Source organism: Notolepis coatsorum (genome assembly GCF_963971535.1).
Source record: "Notolepis coatsorum genome assembly, chromosome: 14".
Lineage (NCBI taxonomy): Eukaryota > Metazoa > Chordata > Actinopteri > Aulopiformes > Paralepididae > Notolepis > Notolepis coatsorum.
In genome coordinates this window covers 29527994-29540773 of record NC_140178.1, presented here as the reverse complement: position 1 = coordinate 29540773, position 12780 = coordinate 29527994, and positions in this window count along the sequence as shown.

The window sequence follows — 12780 nt, the reverse complement described above, 5'->3', positions numbered from 1 at the left end:
TGGTTAATGGGTATATAACAATCGACCCCAAAAGTGACAATTTTCGTTTTCGTTTTTTGAGGACCGCATACTTTTTTACAAACCAAAATACTATACTTATAGCACATGCATGAGCCTGGTCTCTTTTGAAAGATGACATTCTGAAGTTTCCGATAAAATAAAGATAAATTATCTATAATTATTATATTTATTATTTATAATAAAATTCACTTTTAGTGCTAATGAAATAGCGTAACATAGGTCTGAACTTGAGTTGTAGAAAAACTTGTTACTCACGTTTTTCTGTAGTAGTTAGTAGTCCAGAAGTAGTATTTCCAAAAAAAATTGTACAGTATATGGCTGAAAAAACACCCTGGGTCCATAGCCTGAAGTCTTGTGTAGTACATGTCCAAATTATAAATATCCATTCAGAAATGAGTGATTAGAAGTGGTTTTGGTAAAAAGTGAGAGCTCAGAAAACGATTTTATCATAGACTTCAATGCATTCGACTGAGAATTCTCTTCCTGTTTTGGCTTGTGACTTTTCACCTAGATCCCTGATTCGCTCATTTCCATGGGGTACTCATTGGTTACAACCCTGTCCAATAATTTTCGAGATCGCCAAATGATTGACGGAGGTAGAGGCTCGAGACTAGAGTAACCTCGTTCCCAGCTTTATCTCGAGAGATAACAGCTCGAGAGTCAGGAGTGGTATTTGAAAAAATTAAAAGTCTGCCGTCTACTTCGGTGCACGCTTCACATATCGGCATGTAACTCGAGAACCACTGAACGGATTTTGTCGCCTGGACCGCTAGATGTCGCCAAAGTGCCGGTGGGCAAATCGTCCTCAAGAGGGTCCACATGTGGGTTGCATTCTAAGAGGTTTTAATGTTGGACTCATTTTATGTTTTTCTCTTTATGTTTGCATGTTTTATTTCTATGGTTAATGGGTATATTTTGCCACTCTTTTTGCTTTTAAGTTACCCATTCATAGAGGAACATGTACAAGAATAATTCAAGAGATCCATGTTGTAGAATAAAGCCTTTATTTGCACTCTATTGGTCAGCCTGTAAATGAAGGTGCACAAGAAATAAGAATTTCAGTTCAGTTACAATTCATGCCAAAGCTCACAAATACTTTAGGCAAAGCTTTACATGGTTACACTTACATTCAGCTGCCGATCAAGCATGCAATCTCCTTGTGGATCGTCCTCATTTTGAGCGGGCAGTAAGCGATCTCTGTCCGCAAGTACCGCTTGTACAGAGTCCGCACATCTTCGCGGTCGTTGTGGGATATTTTTTTAATAAAACCATAACTTTGTTCAGTGTGGTGGTCAGATGCCAACTAAACTCAGCCCTCCCCTCACATTGGGCCTCATTCATGAAGCGATATAAGAACAGATTTCATTCTTAACTAGCATTTATTCTTATTTTGTTCTTACCTGGGATTCAGCAATGTTTTCTTATTTTTGCTTTTCTCTTAGGCAAGACCAAATTCTAAGAGTGGTCGAGAGCACTCTTACCCAGATAAGAAACCCTTACCCAGATGAGAAACATTTAAAAAAGCCTACCATTCATAATAATAATACATCAGATTTATATAGCGCTTTTCCTAATGCTCAAAGACACTTTACAAAACAAACAATACAATACAGTTTTAGTAGAGAAAATAAAAAAATATATATAAAAAGGTGAGAGAGGAAGGAGTTCATGGGTTGAAAGCAAACCATTGGTCAATTGCCCCCAAATACGACTTTATAAACCCAGAACTTTTCAATAATAATAATAATTATTCTGCTTCTGCATTCTGCTTCTGCCAAGGTAACGTTAAGCTAAAACTAGCTTTTCAAATAGCTCTTCAGCTAATGCTAATAACGGAGCTCCCCGTCACACTGCTCAACTCGGGACGATGGCATTAAGAAAAGTTATAATTATTTTGTCTCGTCTTGTTTTATATGCGTTTCCCCATACCTCCACACGTTATGTATGGAACTATGAGCGAACAGTACAATAAATAGAGTGAGTTCTTGTTTCAAATATATTTAATTTTATATAATATTGCAATGGTTTTGGATATTTTTCTTTATACATTATTTTGTGATTTCCAGTTTAGTTTCTTGTCAATTGCACTCCCAAAATTTCATTTTCATACACACGTTCCAATTTCGACATCAATCATTAATTTAACCTGATTATTAAAATATATAGAATCATTACACAATGATGCAGCAATATCAACTTACATCAGTGGGCTCCTGTCCTCCGACCAACATGGGTGGTGGCTGCAGCAATGTGACAGAAGGTCCAGCCAGGGGCGGGGCTAGGGGGTGGCTACTTGGGCTCAAGCCCCGAATGTTTTCTGAAAAGCCTGAATCTATTTTCAAAAAAAGAAAAAAAATTACTTTTCTTTTTGACAATTCATCATTGTTACATGAAAATATGTTTGCACCAGATTTAGCAGAAGCTAATTTCCATCTGTGGTCTATCCAGCTGCTAACTGTATTTTAGTGAGTTAAGTCTTGGTGTTATGGTAGACTCAGACCTAAGCTTTAAATCACAATCAACAAGTTGACAAAAACTTAATTCTTCCACCTTAGAAACATAGCTAAAGTACGGCCATTTATAAATCAAAAGGACGCTGAAAACCAGATCCATGCCTTTATCTCAAGCCAACTCGACTACTGTAATGCACTCCTTACCGGCCTCCCGAAAAAATACGATAACTATTTTATTGCAATGCACTATTGCATTATTTTATTCTATTTTACTAACTATTTTATTGCACTGCACTATTTTACTTTGTATCAGTGATAATCAAACCGTAAACAAAGACGCATATTAACACTTTTGTAACTGAGGGGTACAATTCCCTGACTGTATTGATAAGTATGGTATCATTAAACCACTACCGCTTTATGTACTTTAACTACTGGCCACACAGTACATGATATAGATATGATGAACACTTTCCCACCATGAAACCAAGTCCACACAAATGTATCCGTCGAATATTTAATATATAGCAAAGGGTATATACAACGTTCACGTAATGACATTTATGATTTGAATGCACTTGTAAGGCAAATGAGTATTCGTAGGCAAATCAACATTGAATGTCCAATCTCTGGTTACGCAGGAAGCAAGTATACAACCTGGTTCTTTAGGGGACTATAGCGATGGTACTTAATGATTATAGCTGGATATACTAAAGGGGGGTCCTGCTGGTTGTAAGTCAGTAGAGGGGGGGGGGGGGTTAGGAGAGCCGTCGGCGATATCCCATCTGGCCAACGATTTCTTGGGAGAATTCAGAGTGCTGAACACGGTGCCCACAGAACCTTGGTCCACAGATGAATATGCTTGGGCCCTCTTGTAGACGGTAGCTGCCGGTCCACAACGAAGAGACGTGAGGCGACCTCACTCGGGGTAGAGCGCTGTCTCACCTGGGCTCCTCTCGGGGGTAGTTCCAACACTCACCAGTGTTGGCTGTTATCCATGGCATAAATCAAAGCACCCAAAGCAAGTAGATAATCCAAGCCGTGTAGGGCTCGCCATCGTCCGGTTAAGGTAATCCAATGTGCAGGTCCACTCGTCCTAGCCCAGAACTCCTCGGATGAAAGCACCACACGTGGTCTGCCCAGCCTGGTTAAGACTCTAGATAACGCGAGGAAAACGATGGGGGTACTGCTCACTTTATAACTCTAACCGAACGATGCACCATACATAATAGACTATTATTAACTTAATAGAAATACGTCCCACTCGACGGTATAGTGCCAAACTATGACAATTCAACTATTAATCCACACGATGTCTCAATGCCATTCTGAGGCCAAGTTGACCATACTGCACCACACGTGTATCGTGGGTGAGGCTTAACGTCTTGCCACTAGGTTGGAGGGTAAAGAACTAAGGGCTAAGGGACTAAAAGAAAGTTCTACTTTACTTGCGCCATATATATATGCGCTGTGAACAAATAGTACCATTCGTATTTCGGTAGACGTATTCCTACGCGGAACCGGGGCTAGTAACGACATGTTCGTCGGCACGATTGAACTTGAACCAAGGGGCTTGGCTGCTGACGCCAAGTTCTTGTCCAATGAGAGAATGAAACTATTATGGGCTGTTAGTAGACTAAAGGGATATTCAGTGTATATGTACAAGGAATATACAAGGGATATCAAACGATATACAAATACTATTAAATATATATCCATAAATAAATATATATATTCGGTTTAATCTGATCCTTCACAACAGCCGCCCCCTAATTAGTCCCACCTAATTAGCTAAGCAGAGACAGATTAACCGCACTGTCTACCACTCAAGGTCCGCTGTAAGGGTCAGTCAACTCACAAAGTCGTGGGGTCATGGTCGTCATCGATAGTGTCTGGGAGTCTGGGCAGTTCTATTAGCCTCGCCACGGGTCGTGTGTAAGTTCGCCCTTGGACGAGCACCTCAGCTGCTCGGACTTTGCCATCGGCACCGGTGATCACTTGGCTTACGCGGCCAGCCGGCCACATAGCTCTGGGTAGTGACTGGTCGATAATCATGACGACTGTTCCTTCTGTCAAATTGTCTCTCTCTTTTACCCACTTCTGGCGGGTCTGTAGAGACGGTAGGTAGTGGAGTAGAAAGCTGTTCCAAAACTTGTCGGCCAGTACTTGACTGTACCTCCACATTCTTCGGCCGTTCGCTTCTTCAGGCCTGTACATTGTCTGGGGTAGCGCGGGGCCCAGCCGCCCCATCAAGAGTGTGTTGGGGGTGACTGGGTCGACATCTGCTATATCACTGGAGACGTAGCCGAGGGGCTTGGAGTTCAATACTCCCTCGATCTCCGTGAGGACTGTCATTAGGACTTCTTCCGCTACAGTCTGGGCCCCAAGCACGGCGTACAGGGCTGTCTTTATAGAACGTACTTCTCGTTCCCAGGTTCCACCGAAGTGGGGTGCGTTCGGGGGATTAAACTGGAAGTCAATCTGGGATGGAGCGAGGTGGGTCTTAAGTTCTGGGCCCATAGCTTGGAAGCTCTCTCTCAGCTCTCTTTCTCCGCCTTTGAAGTTTGTCCCGTGATCAGACAACAATGTAGACGGTTTTCCTTTCCGTGATGTGAATCTTCGGAAGGCCATAAGGAATGAGTCTGTGCTCATGGTTGGAAGGAGTTCGATATGTATCGCTCTGGTGGTCATGCATTTGAATACAATACCCCACCGCTTCTCGGTTCCTCTTCCTTTCTTTATATACAACGGGCCAAAACAGTCCATGCCTGTGGAGTGGAATGGCTTGTCGCCGAGTCGGAGGCGACAGGGAGGTAGGTCAGCCATCCGGGGTATGCTGGGCTGCGCGCGCCACTTTCGGCAGTCTAGACAGGTTCGCTGGAAGCGTCGCACTGCTTCTCTCCCTTGAAGTATCCAATAGCGACGTCTGATCTCCGCGAAGACTCTCTCTGCTCCTGCGTGATGCACATCCTCGTCGTATTTCTTTATTATCAGCTCTGTGACCTTGTGTCGGCTGTTCAAGACTATCGGGTACTTAACGTCATCCGGTAGATTGGGGGCCCTCCGCAGACGACCACCCACTCTGATGAGATTATGGGCGTCGCTCTCGGGTGCCAGGTGGAGCAATCTGCTGTCTGATGGGACGGGCTTTCCTCCCTGTAGACAGTCTAGCTCGTCGGGGAACGAGTCTCTCTGGGCTCGTTGTAGTAGAAGAAGTTCTGCTTCTTCGTAGTCAGCTGCCGAAATGTCGGCAGTGGGCTGAATCTCTGGGTGGTGCCACAGGAATGTCTTTAGCTGCGCACTCTGTAGGGTAATGCAATCATCTATGTTGGGGTCTGTGGAGGCGACTGTGCTCAGTCCACAGAACATAGGTTTCTTGTTCTCAGCCTCCTCTTTACTCGCTTCCCGTGGGGTGGGCGTAGGCCACTCTTCTTCCGGGAGCTTGAGGAACTCTGGTCCGTCACTGTAGATGTTGTGACGGGTGAGGTCATCTAGGGACATTCCCCGGGTGATGACGTCAGCTGGGTTGTGTTTGGTGTCCACATACCGCCAGCTCGCTGTTTCTGTTAACTCTTGAATCTCGGTGACTCTGACTCCCACGAAGACTTTGTATCTGCATGAATCAGACTTGATCCATGTGAGTACTGTCGTGGAATCTGACCACAAGATTGTTCTGTGCACCAGAATGGTGAGTTCACGTTGGATTAACGTGGCTAGATGCGCTCCTGCTAGGGCTGCGCAGAGCTCTAGACGCGAGATAGATTGTTGCTTTCGTGGGGCTATTCTTGAGCGAGCCAGGATGAAAGCGGTGTGTATCTCTCCTCCCTTCTCTTGGGCACGCAAGTAGGCCACTGATCCATAGGCTACTTCGGAGGCGTCGCTGAAGACGTGTAGATCCATCTTGCATGTCTCTGGCCTCACTGTGGGTGGGAAGTAGCTGCGGCGTATATTGACGCCTGGGAGTGAGCGGAGTTCCGTCTCCCACTCTCTCCATGTGGAGGCAAGGGGTGCGGGTATTGGGTCGTCCCAGCCCTGGTCCTTGTCCCATAGTGCTCGTACAATCATCTTTGCCCTGGTGGTGTAAGGTAGAATACATCCCAACGGGTCATATTGTCTGGCGAGTGTTCTGTACACACTCCGTCTGGTGGTCGGTATCGCCGTCGACCTTCCCTGCTCCGTGGTCAGGGGTTTGTGTCTATAGTGGAGCGAGTCTGTTTTGAAGCGCCAGACTAGTCCTAGTGTCATTTCTTGGGCTTCTCCTGGGATTGTCGCCATCCAGGTCTCGCTGCTGGCAGCCTTGTCTGCGGGGGAGAGGCTGCGCAATACGTGCGGGTCGCTGCTGGCCCACTGCCTGAGATCAAAGCCGCCTTTGATCAGAGAGGCGCGTAGCTTGAGTAGGAGAGCCTCGGCTTCTTCTTGAGTCGAAACGCTTTGTAAACAGTTGTCCACGTAGAAACTGTTCTTCACACTGTGTCGGACCTCTTCATCTGCTGCTGGGTCCTCTGCGACGTGTTTCTGTAGTGCAAATGTAGCACAGCACGGGCTGCATGTAGTTCCGAAAGGGAGGACTTCCCATTGATAGATGGCGGGGTGCTCATCTCCGATCCTCTCTCTCCATAGGAACCGCAGCAGGGGCTTGTCCTCCTCCACTAGTCTCACCTGCAGGAACATCCCTTTGATATCCCCGCTGATAGCCACCTTGTCCTGGCGGAAGCGTAGTAGCACGCCTAGTAGAGAGGGGCCGAGTGTGGGGCCGGGCAAGAGCTCTTTATTCAGATTTTGGGATCCGATCTGGTAGCTGCAGTTAAACACAATGCGATCCTTGCCGTTGTGGTGGACCTTGTGGTGCGGCACGTACCATGATTCGGTCGTCTGATCGGCCTCTTTAATGTCAATCTTTGTCACGTGTCCCGCTGTGATTAGCTTCTCAATCTCAGCGCGGTACACACTCTCTTGAGCGGGGTCTTTGGCTAGGCGCCGCTCTGTGTTCAATAGATACCGCTCCGTAGCGTCTTTCTTTGCGTGAAAGGTGGGCATTCCCTCCCGCCTCAGGAGTGGAGTTGCGTATCTCATCACTCCGCTGGCTGTGACTCTCTTTGTCCCCTGCTCGAGGAGGTTTATGGCGTAAATGTCTTCTTTAGAACGAATGTCTTTCTTTTCGTTCTTAAAGGGCATTGTCTCTAGTGTCCATAGCCTCTCGACATGCTGCAGGAGAGTGGTGTCTTCTTCTGTCACTCTGGAGTGGAGGCAGCTAATGGCTGCTGTTCGGTTAAGAGATTTAGCGAGGGGGCCTTGTAATGTCCATCCTAGGCGGGTCTCGACTGCTGCAGGACAGCCTCTGGGTCCTGTATGGACCCGGTCTATCGGGACTATGAGGTCTGCATGGTCGGAGCCTATCAGCAGGGTCGGGGTGGCGCCGTCTATGAGCGGGATAGGTAGTTGACGCAGGTGCACATATTTATCCATCAGTTTGGCGATGGGGTAGGTGTACTGTGATAGTCCTATTTCTTGGCTGGTGAAAGCATTTGTAATCCTATACCGTCGCTCTGGCTGCCCGCTTGCTGCGATAGTGAAGGAGACATTCTCGCCTTTTATCGTCTTTAAATCTCTTCTTATTGTCCGAATCGTCATTTGGTTCTCGCTCCCCCGCAGTCCCAGCTGGGCCGCAGCGGACGCGAGCAGAAGGGTCTTCTCTGACCCGTCATCAAGGACGGCGTAAGTGTCCATGACTTTATCTTGGTAGCTCAATGTTACACGGACTACCTTTAAGAGCACTTGGGCGCCGCTGCTGCTGGCGGGGTCAATGTACATGACACTTGCCTTTGTGCTGCTCGATGGTGCAGGTGCAGGCTTTCTTCTGTTACTGTCGTGTAGGACATCTAGGTGGGCTCCGTCACACCGACTGCACCTCTTCTTTAGGCGGCACTCAACTGCCATGTGACTGCGCGCACATCGGTAACAGCGCCTGTTGGACTTTATCCATTGACTCACTTCTTCTGCATTCATCTTTGTGAACAGGTCACATTGTGACAGCCAGTGTTCCTTCTCGCAGTACGGGCACACCATCTTCCACTTCTCTTTTCTCGAGGGGGTACTGTGGTTCTTACTGCTCGGTACTGATTCTGATTGGTGCATGACAGTCACCGATCTTCTTCCATCGTTTATTCTCCTGGGTCCCTCTCTGGAGCTTGGTGTGCTCCGCACGAACGTATCCAGTCGTAGGCTGCTGACTTCTCTCGCCAGGAAGTCGGCTAGATCGAGGAGGGATGGTTCGGGACCGTTAGGATCACGGTGGTCTCTCTGCCGCCTGAAGCGCTCTTGTCTGGCGGGGGGCAGCTTCTCTAAAATCCTCTCGACGTTAGAGTTGGCGTATAGCTCGTGCATACCCTTTTCTCGTTGCGCTCCCAGCATCCCTACCAGGGACTGCACTTTTATAGACAGGTCGTCTAATGAGCGATTGTCTGTTGCTGGGGGTAGGCGGTCAATATGCCTTATCTCTTGGATTACGTAATCCCATATACGTCCATATCTCTGGTCCAGCGCTGCTAGAGCCGCGGTGTATGGGGTCGTAGAGGTGGCATAGGCTAGCGCTATATTGTGCGCTCGGGGTACTTTCAGGTGCTTCAGTAATATTGCATACTTGTGGCGTTCATCAGCGACATCCACCATCATTGTCTCTAAGCACATCCGGAGCTCCGTGTACTGTGCTCGATTCTCATAGGTGAAGTCTGGAAACGTCGGTGTGCCAATGTATGACGCCGTGGATGGCTGATACATCGGCGAGCGTTGGGGGAGAGGCCTCCTAGGCGAGTCTCCTCTTGCGCCTCTCTGTGGGCTGGTACCGGCAGGGTACCATGGCCCGCTGGTCCAGGTGCTATTCCTCTGGGCTGGTCGTGCGTCATGCTCACCCGTGAATAGAGTCGGGGGTCTGTAGCGCAGCGCCGCGGGGGTATAGCCTGGGCTGTACTGGACCTCCTGGTCCGGTGGAGTACTGTGCTGTCGTCGGGCTTGGTTCTCCTCCTCTCCCTCTTCTTCTTCTATCAGGTCCTCTAGATCCTGTAGTCGTTTATTTAGCTTCTCCGCAGTGTATGCCGCTCCTTCCTTGTAGCTGGGTCTCGCTTGGACCGGTCGGGGAAGGGGGTCTGCGGGGGGTATAGGCTTGGTCTGTTGGTCAAGTTCAGGGTCGCTTGCTCGGTTAGGGGATGCTGCCCTTGACTGTTGTCTCGACGAGTTCCTTGAACCCCTGGCGGAGGGAGAGGGTGTTGCCTTGGTGATCAGCTGCTCCATTAGCTGCGCTTGTAACTTGTCGCGCTCGGCTTGTAGTCTGTCGCGCTCGCCCTGTAGTCTGTCGCGCTCGGTTTCGCGCTGGATGAGAGCGAGGTCGCGCTCTGTTTCTCTTTGGGCACCGGCAGCGGCACGCTGGGTGTCTGCTCGGTCTCTTGCCATATTCTCTTCCGTCTGAAGGCGTCTCATCTCCAGGCGTATGCGCTCTTCTTCGCTCCGTTGCTGCGTCTGGAGTCGATCGCGTTCACCCTGAAGTCGATCGCGTTCACCCTGGAGTCGATCGCGTTCGGTAGAGGCTGTCAGGCTGACGAGGAACGCCTGTGATAGCATCCTCTCCGCTTCGCTGGGGGAAGACGCTTGTAGAGGTGAGCCGCTCCTGGCTGTCCTCGTTGGGGAGTCCTGGAGCTCTATCTCCTCGGCGCTCTCCTCATCTTGTTCCGTGCAGAGTTCTCTCTCTGTAGGGTTGTCTTCCTCCCGGGGCTGGTCGGGGACTACTTCTTCGGTATTGGCGGGGGGTAAAGGCATGTCAGCTCCCTCCTGGTCCCCACCGTGAGCTTGGTCAGTTACATTAGAACCCACTAGGGCCTCTGTGGTCGGGGTAACCTGGTCGTTAAGGTCAGACATAATTTTACTTTCTACTTTTACCGCGTTTACCGTTTGTCGAAGGCTAGGTAGTTGACTGACAGCGTAATCCTCTAAGTACTGAGGTGTCTGTCGTCTGCGCCGCAGGCGTTCTACGTTAGGAGGACCGTTTCGTGGAGTGTTCATCATAGGCCATTTCAATATTAATAACACTATATTAATATTACACTAGTTACCCTCCGGCTCGAAGGACCAATTGTAACTGAGGGGTACAATTCCCTGACTGTATTGATAAGTATGGTATCATTAAACCACTACCGCTTTATGTACTTTAACTACTGGCCACACAGTACATGATATAGATATGATGAACACTTTCCCACCATGAAACCAAGTCCACACAAATGTATCCGTCGAATATTTAATATATAGCAAAGGGTATATACAACGTTCACGTAATGACATTTATGATTTGAATGCACTTGTAAGGCAAATGAGTATTCGTAGGCAAATCAACATTGAATGTCCAATCTCTGGTTACGCAGGAAGCAAGTATACAACCTGGTTCTTTAGGGGACTATAGCGATGGTACTTAATGATTATAGCTGGATATACTAAAGGGGGGTCCTGCTGGTTGTAAGTCAGTAGAGGGGGGGGGGGGTTAGGAGAGCCGTCGGCGATATCCCATCTGGCCAACGATTTCTTGGGAGAATTCAGAGTGCTGAACACGGTGCCCACAGAACCTTGGTCCACAGATGAATATGCTTGGGCCCTCTTGTAGACGGTAGCTGCCGGTCCACAACAAAGAGACGTGAGGCGACCTCACTCGGGGTAGAGCGCCGTCTCACCTGGGCTCCTCTCGGGGGTAGTTCCAACACTCACCAGTGTTGGCTGTTATCCATGGCATAAATCAAAGCACCCAAAGCAAGTAGATAATCCAAGCCGTGTAGGGCTCGCCGTCGTCCGGGTAAGGTAATCCAATGTGCAGGTCCACTCGTCCTAGCCCAGAACTCCTCGGATGAAAGCACCACACGTGGTCTGCCCAGCCTGGTTAAGACTCTAGATAACGCGAGGAAAACGATGGGGGTACTGCTCACTTTATAACTCTAACCGAACGATGCACCATACATAATAGACTATTATTAACTTAATAGAAATACGTCCCACTCGACGGTATAGTGCCAAACTATGACAATTCAACTATTAATCCACACGATGTCTCAATGCCATTCTGAGGCCAAGTTGACCATACTGCACCACACGTGTATCGTGGGTGAGGCTTAACGTCTTGCCACTAGGTTGGAGGGTAAAGAACTAAGGGCTAAGGGACTAAAAGAAAGTTCTACTTTACTTGCGCCATATATATATGCGCTGTGAACAAATAGTACCATTCGTATTTCGGTAGACGTATTCCTACGCGGAACCGGGGCTAGTAACGACATGTTCGTCGGCACGATTGAACTTGAACCAAGGGGCTTGGCTGCTGGCGCCAAGTTCTTGTCCAATGAGAGAATGAAACTATTATGGGCTGTTAGTAGACTAAAGGGATATTCAGTGTATATGTACAAGGAATATACAAGGGATATCAAACGATATACAAATACTATTAAATATATATCCATAAATAAATATATATATTCGGTTTAATCTGATCCTTCACAACAACTTTCAAGGTGGTGGTATAAGTAAAAAATTGTGGTGTCGAAGTAAAAAAGATCCGTGCCCGCTATCGCGGGCACCTATCTGGGCTAAGTCCTGGATCTCCTACAATCCTAAATCCGCCCCTGGGTCCAGCCACTGCAAAATGTGATCGTTAACCAAATTACTAATTATGAAAGAATGAAGTGCATGCCTTTCAGATAAGGGCTCCTCACATTACTGCCAACCTCTCCAGAGGAGCTGCCCCCATGCAGCTATGCCCTCCATGAGTCTACCCCTATTGTGCTGGAGTGCCAGCTCCTCAGCAGGAGTAAAATCCGGAGTCTTAGGTCCTCCCCCCATCTTGACCATATCAGCCCTCTTTTTGTTTGCTAAAATATGAAGGATATGACACAGACAAGCTGTTCAATACAATACCATGGCACAAATTGTATTCATTCATTCACTCACCATTCTGATTAATGTTTTTGTGCTTAGTTTTTACTTGCTCCCATGTTCTCTTGATGGCTGGGTTGCAACTATGAGGGTTGAAAGCACTCATAATTATATGACAGTGTTATTAGTACACCATAGCATATCATTATTGTAGAAAATTATATATTTTTTATCCACTTTTTCTCTTCCTATTTTTCTTGTATTTTTCCTCCCATCCCAATTTAGTCGTTATGCCAATTCCCTCCTCTCCTTCCTGGTCGTTGCGCGCATTTGTCCCCTACTTGCCGGTCTAGGGAGCCCTGAAGTCTATCACATGCTTCCTCCGATACATAGGAGACAGCCAGCA